This window comes from Lissotriton helveticus, chromosome 11, assembly GCF_964261635.1.
Source record: "Lissotriton helveticus chromosome 11, aLisHel1.1, whole genome shotgun sequence".
NCBI lineage: Eukaryota > Metazoa > Chordata > Amphibia > Caudata > Salamandridae > Lissotriton > Lissotriton helveticus.
In genome coordinates this window covers 528621336-528635921 of record NC_136072.1, presented here as the reverse complement: position 1 = coordinate 528635921, position 14586 = coordinate 528621336, and positions in this window count along the sequence as shown.

Genomic DNA, 14586 nt, shown 5'->3' with positions numbered 1-14586 from the left:
GCCAACTGCGTCCGCGCAGCGACTCTGCTTTTAAACATGAGGACTAGAGTGCGCCCAACCAAAATTGGCACCGCTCAATGTCCTAACCGAGTAGAGAGTCAGAACTGCTTCGTGAAATCCCATACCTTACGAGCCTCCTAAAGGTGGGCTGCCCCGTTGCACATGGGAATGCCAGAATTTGCCTGAGGGTCATCAGCCTATGAAGCTCCCTTTTTGGGAAACACTCCGCAGCCACGCACTTCAGACCCAATACTGCAGAAGCCTGCCAAACATCTCTCATTGCATTGATGGATCGCACTGGAGTACAGGAACTACTGAGGGAGGCATGGAACGTGCTGCTGCACGGTACCCCACATTGCCGAGATGACCTAACGAGGTGACTACATTTGGCACTGGCCTTAGTGACTATGTGACCCCATCTGAGCTATGGTCCCGCTTACTCTAACTTCTTGGGCCACCACAAGGTACTTTTCCCACTGCCAATCTGCCAGAACTGAGCCGCTTCCCAGCCCCCTGTTTCCACTCCCCTCCCCCGTTCCCTTTATTCCTCTATTGGGAACTTGTTTTTCTGTGTTTGACTATGCAACTGTAACTAATGTAAGCATGAAAAACAGTTTTTCTTGTTATCCCTGACCGCTGACACCTGAGCAACATGGCTGATGCCCTGTGGAGCCACCTTGGCAGTCACCAAGCCAGCTGGACATTTGTCACAGTTCTTCCTGTCTCCCCATTGTGTCTCCTTCCTCCCCCTTCCTTCGACCCAGAGTGATCTACTCAAGCCCGCCTATTGCTAGACAGTAATGTGCAACGGCGCTAGTAGTAGGCAAGGGGGCCAGAACTTTGAGAAACTTGGGTTCAAACAAAGAGAGACCAGAGTGTTTGAGATCGTAGTGCCCCCAGCCTACTGACCACGACCAAAATCTGCCATAGGTGCAAAGTTAACAAAGACAGGCGGGGGCCCAGACCACAGCATCGAGGCAGTTCTCCACAGGGAAGGTCCCAGTTGTGGCCTGAGGGGAACAAGAAGACAACTAAAAAGAAAGTGGGGAGAGGGGTTGGCCTAACGGCTAAGGCGCTCGACCTCGGACCTGGGGATCTGGGTTCGAGTCTCGGTAACAACGCCAAAAACCTCCTGTGATTCTGGGCAAATCACTTAATCTCCCCGTGCCTAAAAAATTAAAGTGTGTCCTCATGTAACGTAACTGGTGCTATGTAAAGCGCTCTGATACCTGATTCGGTTCGGGTCTAGTTCGCGCTATATAAAACTCTGCCAAAAAAAAAAAAAAGTGGAAGTTCACATATAGAGCGGGACAATAAGGAGAGGAACAAGGACAGTAGAGAACCACGGGAGGAAACAACAGTGATTCCACAGAAAAGGGAGCACGACGAGAATCACAAAGGGAAACACCAGGAGATCAAGGTAAACATGGCAGACAGAGGAATGAGACTGCAGCAGCAACAACTAAAGAAGAGCAAGGGGGACCCAGCAACATCAGACTCACTCATCAAACAAATACCGGACATAAACAGCACCCTGGAAATGATGCTAAAAAAACTAGCGGAGGTGCACGACCTGGCAAAAACCACAAAATTCACCACAGACACAATCCAACTAGAGATCGCGGCAGTAAGAGCCGACCTGAACTCAGTGAACATTAGACTAGCAGCGGCGGAGCAAAGGATCAGCGACATAGAAGACTACTCACAATGCGAGCAAAGAGGTGAAGTCAATATCAGAGATAGCAGGCGCTCTCCAAAAACAGACACCGGAGATGGAGGACAGGAACCACAGAGGGAACATCCGCATACTCGGGATCACGGAAGGGGCGGAGAGCGCTGCGGGGTCCTGCTCAGCATTCCTCGAAGACCTGATCCCCAAGCTCACCAACCTAAAATGTACCCGCCAATTCGAGCTAGACAAAGCCTACAGAATCCCCGCTTTCAAACCCTCAACATTCCAAACCACTTGGCCTATCATGTGCAAACCCTTAAGATCACAACACACGGAAGATATGTTTAACTATGCCCGCAAAAACCACCAGATCAACTGGAAAGGCCACAAGATCATCCTCGTGCAGGATTACTCCAAACCCACGGTCGACACCAGGAAAGGCTTTCTAGCCCTACGCCACAGACTTAGGAACAAAAACATTCAATTCTCGTTTGTAGCACCCGCAAAGTTCAAGATAATAGATAAAGGAAAAAATCACTTTTTCACCAACCCAAGAGACCTGGTGTGCTTTCTAGATGGCCCAGCAGCTCAGAACATGGACGCCTCACAACACGGCTCAGCAAAGAGAGGACCTTCGCCAGAACCGAACACTGGGTGAGCAGGCATTTGAATAGTACGGCCTCAGTAAAGAATCATCAATGACTCCGCAAACATATCTACCTCATAGATGCCAGGATCTACCTCGAAACAACTTTTCTTTTTCTTTTTTTTTTTGTTCCTTGCTCACAACTCCAAATATGTACTCCTTAGCGCTAAGGAACTATGCTAACAATGGAGTATGCAAGCTTACAAACCCGACAACTTTTCCCTGGGAGGCGGAATGGCGATTCGGCCGTCGCACCCCTGACATACCAGTAAATTGGGGGGGAGGGAGGAGAAGGAGGGGAGGGGAAGAAGGGGGGAGCCACACTAGGATCTATCAGTTTTCTGTCCTCTTTATTTTCCAGTCTTTTCTTCTTTCCACACCTTCTTTTTCACTGCACGTTATCTGACAAACCCTGCAAATCAATACATAATGGAAGGGGACCACTTAGAGATACAGAAATACAGACAACACCAGAGAATCTAGAGGGTTCAGCTCACAAATCCGCCACACCACACTTCACCTGATGGTTCTTAACAAAACACTCACCCTGACTTCTGACCTCAATATAATATCCCTCAATGTAAAAGGGCCTAAACCATCCCATTAAACGCAGAAAGATAGTGAACTACCTAGCAAAGACCAAACGGCGATATAATTCTGCTACAGGAAACCAAACTAGCAGAGGAAGATACCAAGCTAGTCAGAGCCAACTGGATAGCGCAAACTGCGTGCTCACCGGCAGACAAAAAGAAGCTGGAGGTCCAGACCCTAGTATCCAAAAGATCGAAAATGTCAATAGACTCCCATTCCCACGACAAAGAGGGCAGACTCCTATTAACACACCTATCGAGAGGGGAAGAACGGTTCCACGTAGCGAACATATATGGCCCTAATACAGACGAACCTACGTTCTGGGCTGAAGTATCTGACACGCTAGACAAACTCCCTCAAGACGAACTCACAATCGTGGCAGGGGATTTCAACATACCACTAGACCACATAATAGACAGACAGTCCTCTAGCCAATACCACCCCAACAACTCTCACGCCGCACTCCAAAACATCTGCACCAAATTCAACCTCAAAGACGCATGAGACGACAAAACCAAGACACTAGAGACGACTCCTTATACTCCAACCCACACAACTTCTACACCAGGATAGAGTACATTTTAATCTCGGGGACACACACACATTTGATAAAACACTCTGAAATAGCACCAAGACTAGTCTCATACCACTCAGTCATCAGTCTAAAACTAAGCGGCTGCCACAATGAAGCGGTCCCTAGAAGATGGCATTTTAACACTGAAATTATTTCAGACCCAGGAAACAAAAAAAGAAATCGAGGAAGCCATAACAGGCTACCTAACTCACAATGATACCCCAGAGACTAGTGTTAGCACACTCTGGGAGGCCCTAAAAGCAACAATCAGGGGTAAATTAATTGGAATTAAGGCAAGAATAAACAAAAAGACAAACATGAGAATAAACCAACTTGAGGAAGAGATAAAAAGGTTAGAACTAGACCACGTAAAAACCACAAACGACAATGCACTCCTAGCGATACTAACACAGCACAAATACAAGTATAACAAAATCCTGAGCGATAGGGCAAGGCTGTGGTTCAACAAGTGCAAAGCACTTAACTTCTGCGAAGCCAACAGAGCGGGGAAACTACTGGCATCATACCTATAACACAAACGCAACCAGATTGCGATTTCAACAATCACAGACTCAAACAATAAAACACACACACAACACAACAAAATCCTCAAGACATTCCAGGAGTTCTACTCAGAGCTGTACAGGACAGAGCAGACCCTTAACCAAGAAGAATGCACAAGATACCTCGACAGAATAGGGCTCCCAAAGTTAGACACAGCAGACACAGTAAGCAAAGGCAAGGAAATCAACTGCACAAAAATCGAAATGGCAGTCAAGTCACTAAAAAAAAATAAGGCCCCCGGGCCAGTCAGACACACTGCTGATTTCTATAAGACCTTTCTAACTCAATTATTCCCAACCACGAAAACCATGAGGCAATTACAGGGAAAGTACCCCAATCCATGACAGAGGCTAATATAATAGTCATCCCTAAGGAGGGCAAAGACCACCAACTACAAATATTTTTAGACTCATCTCCCTCATCAATGTGGACTGTAAAATCTACGCCAAAATCCTGGCGGTCAGACTGAACACGGTCCTCTCCAAATTAATAATTAACTCCCAAGTCAGATTCATGCGCAACCGCATATCTAGCGACAATACACAGCTTTTCTGCCATATATACTAGAACAAGTCTCCACTAAACTGGTGCCGGCAGTAGCTATTGCATTGGATGCAGAAAAGGACTTTGATAAGGTCTCCTGGGCCTTCCTAAAGCAATGTATGCAGGCCTTCAAGCTAGGGGAGGCATATATGTGGATGATCATGACCCTCTTTCAGACCCCGTCAGCCCGTATCACAGTTAACGGCTCACTCTCTGACCCGTTCAAACTGCAGCAAGGAACCAGTCAGGGATGCCCACTCTCACCGGCACTTGAACCCCTCAACTAGGACATAAAAATAAACACCAGCATGAAAAGGGTCAATATTAATGGTACCGTAGTAAAACTAGCCACTCACGTAGATGATACTCTGATAATAACAGAGCAACCAAAGCCCTCGATAAGGGCTCTGATGACCACGATAGCAGAATACTCCAGGTTGTCAGGGTATAAACTAAATAACGAAAAATTTGAATGCAAACCATTAAACATCCACTGCACGAGAGACATTCTAGGGGACTCGGGATTGTCTTGGCAGATGGGACACATCAAATACTTAGGAATATATTTTGGTACTGACCTAATCAACAGTCTACACCACAATGAAAAATCACTACTAGAAAAAGTTAAGAACCTTTTGGAGGCCTGGTCCCCGAAATTCATAACATGGTGGGGGCGAATAGAAACAATAAAAATGATGATCACGCTGATGATTAACTACCTGTTAAGCATGCTCCCACTCCTACTCACAGATGATTTCCACCCAAAAATTGATAACATGTTCACCAAATTCCTTTTGAGCGGGAAGAAGGCGAGGATTAGTATTAAGAAACTGAGATTAGCGAATTGCCAGGGAGGGGTGAATCTAGCAGACTTCCGGGTTTTCCAACTAGCCTTCCTAGCAAAACAGGGAACGTACTGGATGGCAACGGTGCCCGACTACATACCAATATGGCTACAGGTAGAGAAGGCCATTCTGAACAACCTGAGCCCACTAGTCCTACTAACGGCAAACTCTTACCCCCACACATCTAAACCGATCTTTAAAACTACAAAAATCGCACTCCTAAAAATCGACAAGAAAATGGAGGTTAGAGTCAAAGGGTCAAAGTCAGAATCACTGTGGGCGAATAGCAAGATCAAATACAAGGGGAAAAGTCTTACCTACGAGACATGGATAGAAAAATGTATATGCTACCCGCACCAACTCGAGGACGGTAAACTCCCCATTACCTTCTCTGACCTGAAAGGCATGGATCTATACAGATTCCTAAAGATTAAATCAGCCCTATCAAATAGGAACCTAAATAGTACCCAACCCTCGATCTTCCGGTATGTAACAAACATCAATAAACTAGGTCACCAAGTCTCTCAATTATACAAGCTATTACGCCAAAAAACCACCAAACTTAATGCCAAAACAACTGCATATTGGGACAAACAGACCCACACCCCGCTAAACGAACAAGAGTGGAAAATGCTGTGGACCTCGGCCACGTGAAATAAGATCACCCCAGTCTTAGCACAAACAAAATTCTGGCTACTCCATAAAACTTTCTGGACCCCAGCCCGACTACACACACTAGGCCTCAGGGAGGACCCCCTCTGCTGGAACTGCAACATAGAGAAGGGGGACCTAGCGCACCTTATTTTCCAATGCCCAACACTCAAGGTATTCTGGAGTATGGTATTTGATTTCATAGACAGGTGTTTAAATGCAAACTAGCGAGGGAATTCTCCTCCCTCACCACGGCGTTTATGCGAACTGATCTCTCCTCTGAGAGAGACAAGGAACTAATGGACCTATTACTAACAGCTGCGGTTAAACTAGTGCTAACCAACTGGAAAGACACAAGCAAAAATAGCTACAAAGGATAGATCAACTGGGTCACACACCTCAGAGGAGCGAACCGCATGGTGCTGCAGTACTCGCCCTGGAAAGCGTCCTCAAAGGGACTGTGGGAAGCTCTGGACAAGTTTCTAGACCCTTACGAACCTCCATAAGACAACTGGCCCTCACTCCTAGTGTACCGACCCACGGAACAAAGGCACAGCACAAGGCAGAGCCTGGGTGGGCTCGAAGACGGACTCAAGAACCCTGATTTGCTGTAAGCCGAAATGCAGTTGTTTAAACTGACGCTAATGTAGAGCCAAGAAAATGTACCTTTCTATATTCCTGTTCTATCCCCCTTTTTCTTTCATCTCTAACTTTTCTGTCCTTTCCTCCTTACATCTTCTTCACTGTCAAAAACGAACGAACTACAGCATTGTACAATCGTTCTATGCCAGTTGTGGCTAACCCCGCAATAGTATTTGTGATTGTATACAGTATAGAAAAATAAAATAAAAATAAAAAATTTGACAGAGGCCAACTGCGTGTCCGCGCATCGCCTCTGCTTTTACACATGAGGACTAGAGCGCGCCCAACCAAAATGGCCCCGCAGGGGGAGCGGCGCAAGACGTCTTCCCCTGCGGTTTTCGCGCACAATGGAATAGTCCAGGCGCGAGATAGGGAGGGAGCGTCAGGGCAGGCTGTCAGTGCGTAGGTTGTCAGGAGATTAGGCGCAGGCAGGTTAGAGTCAGGGATTTTGCTCTTCTAGCGAAATCGAGTGTCAGAAAAGGTTATTTACGAGTCTGTTGTTTGAAGCAGAGTTAGTTTTAGCAGTGATTTCTTCTAGCATGGAGATGAGTGAGCAGCTGGTGGCAGCTTTAAGAGTTATTCAGCAGGAAGGGAGAGAGGACATGCTGACGCAGTCGGCGCTTGAAGAGATTCTGCCACCTAAGTGCCCCCCACAGAGAAAAGCGGCAAAAGGAGTGAAGTATGCCATTGAAGCTTGTCAGCCGGCTTCTGTCAAAAAAGGAAGTAGGAGAGCTCGCTCTTTGAGTGCAGGTGTTGACACGTCATCAAGACATGGTGTGACAGGAAAATTTGCGGCCGTTCGCAGGGCTACTTCCCTCACGCGTCCACAAGCGGTGAGTGATGTTGATGGCACACAAAACATTTCTGAGGTGAATGTGCAGGTTGTGGGCACAAACATGGGGGCCTCTAAGGGTACTACACAGGTCGCCCTCAAGAGAAAAGGAAAAGAAAAGGTCGTCAAGAAGCTGGCAGTTACCCATGACAGGTCGGGTGGCCCGGGATTACCTTTGCTACCCCCACCAATGAGTTTTTTGCCCGTTTTTGATGAGGCTGGTATAGACAATGGACAAACTAATGTCAATCAGAAATTTATCGTGAGGGTCGGACGGGCTCTTTGGTGGCTTACTCCAGTGACAGTGACGATGAGGAGGATTTTCCAGCACAGGCCCTTCAGGATACCCCCCCACCCGCGATGCCCAGTAAATTCCCTCAGAATGGTAGCGGTTTGGCACGCACAGCGGAGTTTCGCTCTGGAGGTCCACCCCCGTCTAAGCCGGGGGGGCGGTGCCCATCAGCAAGTTGGTGTACCTCAGGAGACACAAGAGGAGAGCGATTCTGAGTTGGACGATGATTCTGACGGCGACGTTGAAGGAGAGGACGACGGGGAACCTGAGCAAAGACATGACACATTCTCTTCTGGTTGGGAAGTCAAGAGATGGGATACCGAATACTTATTTCCGCGTGCTCGCCCTTCACCGTATGCCGCACCAAACATGAGAAGCACGCAAACCAGGACCGGCAACGGTCAGTGGGTTTGGGTCGAGCACCCAAGCTCTGCTGACCACCATGCAGAGAGACATATTCCCGCAGAAGACTTCACTTTTTCGCGAGGTGCTCGTGACATTGCTGATGCGCAGATGGTTTGTTTCCGGAATATGCCATCTGTTCCCGCGGCTGCCTCTACTGCATCACCGTACATTGAGGGGCTTGGTAATGTATATCCTAGCGAATCCAGAGCGGATTTTCCACGGTCAGACAGACCTCTAGAGCGGAGTTCTGATCTGGTTTGGTCGACCTTTGATGGCGGGGTAGGGGACGGGGCTTGTCCTGGTACTAGTGGGGGGTCGGAGGTGAGGGGCGAGTTTAGTCAGGCCAAAAAAGGACAGCATGGGAAATCGATAAAGGGCAAAAACATTGTGCATAATAAACAAAGTGTATTGGGTACAGCTGGTAAAACGCAAAAAAGGGCAGGGGGGGGCAACAAACTCTTCTTTATCGTTTCAGAGGTCACGTGCGGACTCTTCTGCGGTGGAGCTGACGCCTAGAGACTATTAAGAGCGGATGTCTCCAACGGAGTTGCAGCAATGAGCGGTACAGCTACCATGTGCTAAGCCTCATTGGTGGGCAGTGTGGGACGATGGACGGGATGGAGGGGCGAATGTCCGAACTTTACCTGTGGTGAAAATAGTAGGAGAGAGGGAAGGTAGGAAGAGTGTGTCGTTAGACAATTCGATATCCTCTGGGGTGCTGACACCACTTAGTGCGCTAGGCAAAGGAGAGTCCCCTCAAGGGCTAGCCACTCTGGAGGGAGGGCATACACAGGGCGCGGTGTCAGATCAGATAGTATCTATTAATGTTCGACAAAGGCTTCCTTATATGGGCCTTGCGATGCCCTTGGGGTCACATTTATCAGATAAGACCAAGCAACGTATTTGGAACTATGAGTTTGTTGACATCTTCAAATTACTCTATCGTGACGTGCAAGCCAAAGAGGGTTCGAAGGAGGAGGAATGGGAGTTAGCGCGACGTTCCAGGGTGCCTCGTACGATCGAGAATTGGACGTCAGCCTTCCTGATATATGCAAGTATTTATTGCGAAAAATATCCGGAGAGGTCTGTTGCCCTTTATAAATACATGGATATCGTCAGGAAGGTGCAGCTGCACTTTGGGGGATACTCATGGTTGAACTATGATGAGGGATTTCAAGCCCGTATCAGCATATGTGCTGAGAAACCATGGGGGGACGTGGATTCAGAACTTTGGCTCCAATGGATGTCCACGTCTCACCCATCGGCCACAACGCACACGGCAAGTGGTTTGCCAGTGCCTTACCGGCCCTTTATTTATTTTATATGCTTCTATAGCGCCTGAATAGATCCCCGAAGGGATATCTCCGCGCTTTTGCTTGCTAAGGGAGGTCTACATCACACCAGTTCACTTTCTAGGGTACACAAAACCATGGGCAGATTAACTAATAGTAAAAAGGTAAGTCTTGAGGGTTTTACGAAAGGATAAGTGGTTAGTGATTGTTTTAAGTTTAGGGGGAAGGGAATTCCAAAGAGCGGGTCCTGTGTGCGCCAGAGCACGACCTCCCTGACGGGCCTTTTTTATTTTAGGAACCTGTAGTAAGTGAAGACTACTAGATCGTAAGGATCGGGTTGGAACATAGGGTTGGAAAACATTGGTAAGATACTTGGGGCCCTTGCCTAACAGGCATTTATGAATAGTACACAGAATTTTAAACTTCGTGCGTTGTCGCACTGGCAGCCAGTGAAGATTAGCTAGTAGAGGACGGGAGGGAGTTCTAGATGGAGCATTAAGTAATAACCTTGCCGCCGTATTTTGGACTACTTGCAGTTTTTTTAATTGGCCTTCATTAGTTGACAGAAGAAGGCCATTGCAGTAGTCCAATCTACTAATCACTAGTGCCTGGACTAGGGCATCCCGCTCATTCTGGAGCGTGTGCATGGGGAAGGAGTTTCACCTCGGGTACGGGAGCCTGCTGGAATTACAACCGGGGAATGTGTACTAGACCAATGTGCCGATTTAAGCACGATTGTTCCCAGTGCGGGGGGCATCATCCGCTCACGCAATGTGGTTCCTCAGCGGGTGGTTTTGGCGGCCACAGATTTAGTGAGCAACAACGATTTCAAGACCAGGGCGGCTGGGCAGTTAGAGGAAGGGGCGCCTCGTTCCCTACTTTTCCAAAAGGCGCCTACACCAGTTAGATTACCCAGCCTGACACCTTGGTTAGAGAAATATCCTGACACTGAGGCAGCAGCTCGTTTGTTTTGGGGGTTTCGAGAAGGCTTTAAGCTGGGATATCAGGGCCCCCGTCAACAGAGGTGGGCTGATAACTTGCGTTCGGCTAAGGCATTGCCGGAGGTGGTCCGTAAAAAATTAGACGCAGAGATCAAGGTAGGCAGGATAGCGGGCCCCTTTCAGCATTGTCCTTTGCCGAATTTGATAGTGTCCCCTCTTGGCGTCATTCCCAAAAAGGCTACTAGCGAATATAGGATGATACAACATCTCTCCTGGCCCGAAGGGGGTTCCATCAATGACTTCATATCAGCTTTAGATACCGCCGTGTCGTACACGACAGTGGATGAAGCGATGGATTTAGTCACAAAAATGGGCGAAGGAGCGGAACTGGCTAAATGTGATATCCAATCTGCCTTCCGTTTGCTACCCATTCACCCTTCTGATTTCGAACTGTTGGGTATGTTTTTCCAAGGACATTACTATGTTGACAAAGTCTTACCAATGGGCTGTGCGGCCTCATGTGCGCTGTTTGAGATGTTTAGCACATTCATACAGTGGGGTTTTTCTCAGATATGTCCAGAAGGTGTCAGTTGTCATTATTTAGATGATTTCCTTTTCATAGGGAAGGCTAAGACGGGACAATGTACAACAGCTCTAACACACTTTCAGATGCTTGCTGATTCTTTAGGGGTTCCTTTAGCGCCTGACAAAACTGAAGGACCTACTACAACTCTGACTTTCCTAGGCATTGAGTTAGATACCATACAGATGACAGCGCGCCTTCCACAGAGCAAGATTAGTGAGATCAAAGCATTTTTGCTCTTGGTTCTGGATGCACGCAAGATTCAATTAAGACAAGTGCAGCGATTGTTAGGCTACTTGAACTTTGCGTGTCGGGTGGTAAGAGCGGGGAGGACTTTTTGTAGACGTTTAGGCATGTCTTTATCGGGTGCCTGTCTCCCGCACCACAGAGTTTGTGTGACTAAAGGTATCAAAGAGGATTTGAGAGTGTGGCTGTGTTTTTGGACAGTTTTAATGGCATACCTTTGCGATTCTTGGATGAGAATGTTGTTTGGCAAGTCCAAATTTATTCCGATGCTGCTGGATAGAGTGGTTTTGGAATTTTCTGGGAAGGAAAGTGATGCGCCGAGAGTTGGCCAGAGCATTGGAAAAATCAAGGCCGTAGCATTGCCTTTTTAGAGCTGTTTCCCCTAATTGTGGCTTTGTTGGTTTGGGGTCATGAGTTCCAAAACAGATCTGTGTTGTTTCACGTAGATAACACAGCCGTAGTCAATTTGGTGAACAATCAGAAGGCCAAGGATGTCAGAGTGTTGCAATTGTTGAGAATGTTCATGCTTTTGAGTTTGCGTTTCAACATGATCTTTAAAGCTAAGCATGTCCCCGGGGTTAACAATTCCATTGCTGATGCTCTTTCCCGCTTTCATTGGCAGAGGTTCCGCGAGCTGGCGCCAGGGGCAGATATCACCAAAACGAAAGTGCCACTCAACCTTTGGGCCCTAGGGGAATGAGGATTGTACAGCTAGTCGAACAGTTGGTTGCCCCTTCGACTAGAAGAAGTTATGTACAAGCATGGCAGGAGTTCTTACACTATACACAAGTGGTAGGCGGGTCAGGACATGTGGGGCAGGAGAGGGGTAACATTTGTGATTTCGTTCTTACGTTGATAGATAAAGGGTTATCTCACACGACCATTGCTGGAAAGTTGTCAGGTTTATCTTTTTATGGTCAACTGTTGTGGGGTTTCGACCCAGTTGATAATAGCTTGGTTAAGAGAATGTTGAGGGGACTCCAGAGGAGGACTGTTGAGTTTCAGCAGCCGCGAGCGCCCATTACTTTTGACCTATTACAAAGATTATTGGAGCAGTTAGAATTGTTTTGTTATGATCTCTGGGAAGTTGGGCGTTTCAGATTAGCAATGATTTGGATGTTCTTTGGTGCGTTCAGGGTTTCTGAAGTACTGGGTGCGGGGCGAGACAGAGGTTTATGCAGCACAGAGATTTTAGTTATGGAACACAGGATAGGCATCTGGGTTAGGAAGTCCAAAACTGACCAGTTGGGCCGGGGTACATGGGTCTTTCTAAATAGCAGTGGTATTTCATATTGCTGTCCTGTCCAAGAATGGGTTCAATTTTCTTCCTTGCATACTTTTCAACGAGGGCACATTTTCATTCATGAGTCTGGAGATAAAATAACGAGTTCCCAATTCTTAGCAGTTTTGAGGAGAGCATTAATGTTTTTGGGAGAGAACCCGCAGGGTTTTGCCATGCATTCATTTCGTATAGGGGCAGCAACGGAGGCAGCTAGGTTGGGGCTGGGTTTAGATGTCCTGAAGCGTATTGGCAGATGGAAGTCTAGCAGTTACAAGCGATATGTGCGAAAATAACTGTGTTGGGATGGTGGCGCGCTTGTTTGTACCAGTCTAATTTCTATTTTCTTTCAGGTACTGTCCGGGGAGTGAATTCGAGATTTAAAAGGCAGACGTGGATGGTGAGCTATTCATTTGTAAAATGGGCAGCCCTGTTTGCCGAAAAACAGATTTATGGACGCTCACTGGGTATTCCTAGCGCCCGGCATGAATTGGTGTGGAAAGGAAAAGGAGGAATGAAATGGACTGAATTGTTCCCAACGTTGACGCAGATGTTCCATGTAAGAGGTTGCCCGGACTATCTTCTTATCCATTTAGGAGAGAACGATTTGGTGAAATTATCGGGCCTCACACTTATCAAACAGATGCAACTGGACTTAGCGGTCCTCAAATCGAATTGGCCGACCACTCGCTTAATATGGACCGAATTAATTTATAGACAATTATGGCAACAGGCCAGGTGTCATGCTGCAGTTGAAAAGGCTCGTCGTAAGTTGAACAAAGCCATGAGAGTGTTTTGCAAAGTCATGCAGATCGGGGTTATTGGACATGAGAAAATCACAAGCAGTGAAGGTCATCTCTTTAGAGATGACGGGGTACATCTGTCACATTTAGGCATGGCCTACTATTTGGTTGAGATTCGGGATATGCTGGCTAAGGAATTGCAGGTTGATTTGTGGTGCAACTCAAAATTGTGAAGGGATTTCGTTTATGTACTTAGGTGGGGCCAGGAAAACTCCTGGGTTTTCCTGGGTGGCATAAAACCCTCGGGGAGGAAAAGTCTAGAGCGGGCTTCTCCAGTTATTAGTTAGCTAGGGGGACTTCTAGAGAACAATTGAGGGGGAAGATGGAAAGAAAATGTTGGGGAAGTTTTGTTAAGTTTCAGTACAAGAAAATATATATATTTGATGGTTTCGGTATAAATTCAGATTTATAATAAAATAAAATGGTTTCGAGTTCAATTGCCAAATTACATGTTATAATATCAATGAGCGGTTATCTGATGGGAAATTCATATATCCTGAATAAAGTGGCCTTTTATTCTATGAGAAAGCGAGTGGTCTTAATTTGAGCGGCGCGAGACGTCTCCCCCTGCGGTTTTCGCGCACAATGGAATAGTCCAGGTGCGAGATAGGGAGGGAGCGTCAGGGCAGGCTGTCAGCGCGTAGGTTGTGAGGAGATTAGGCGCAGGCAGGTTAGAGTCAGGGATTTTGCTCTTCTAGCGAAATCCCACCCACCCACCCTAAAAAAAAAAAAAAGGTGTGATTATATATATATATATATATATATATATATATATATATAAGAGTATATAGTTGCAGGGTTATATATATATATATATATGTTTGTCTATACGTATCTTATATTCGCCACTTCAGCACATGATTCCCATAACAGATTTCTTGAGGCATAAAACCCTCGGGGAGGAAAAGTCTAGTCAAGTCCTAACCGAGTACAGAAAGTCAGAACTGCTTGGTCAAATCCCGGAAGTAACAGTCCCCACCTCCCAGGTAACAACAAATTCGGCAAACAGTGAATAGTACAACGCACCGTCACATACACTAACAATTACAGATTTCAAGATAAAGGTTAAAACACAACTGTAGCAGAGAGGGAATGAAGGTTAAAAATTAGACGGAAAGTGATGGACACTCCCTTAACCACAGCTCCTGCTGGTCGTGATTTACCCCCGTTTCACACCACGCTGCT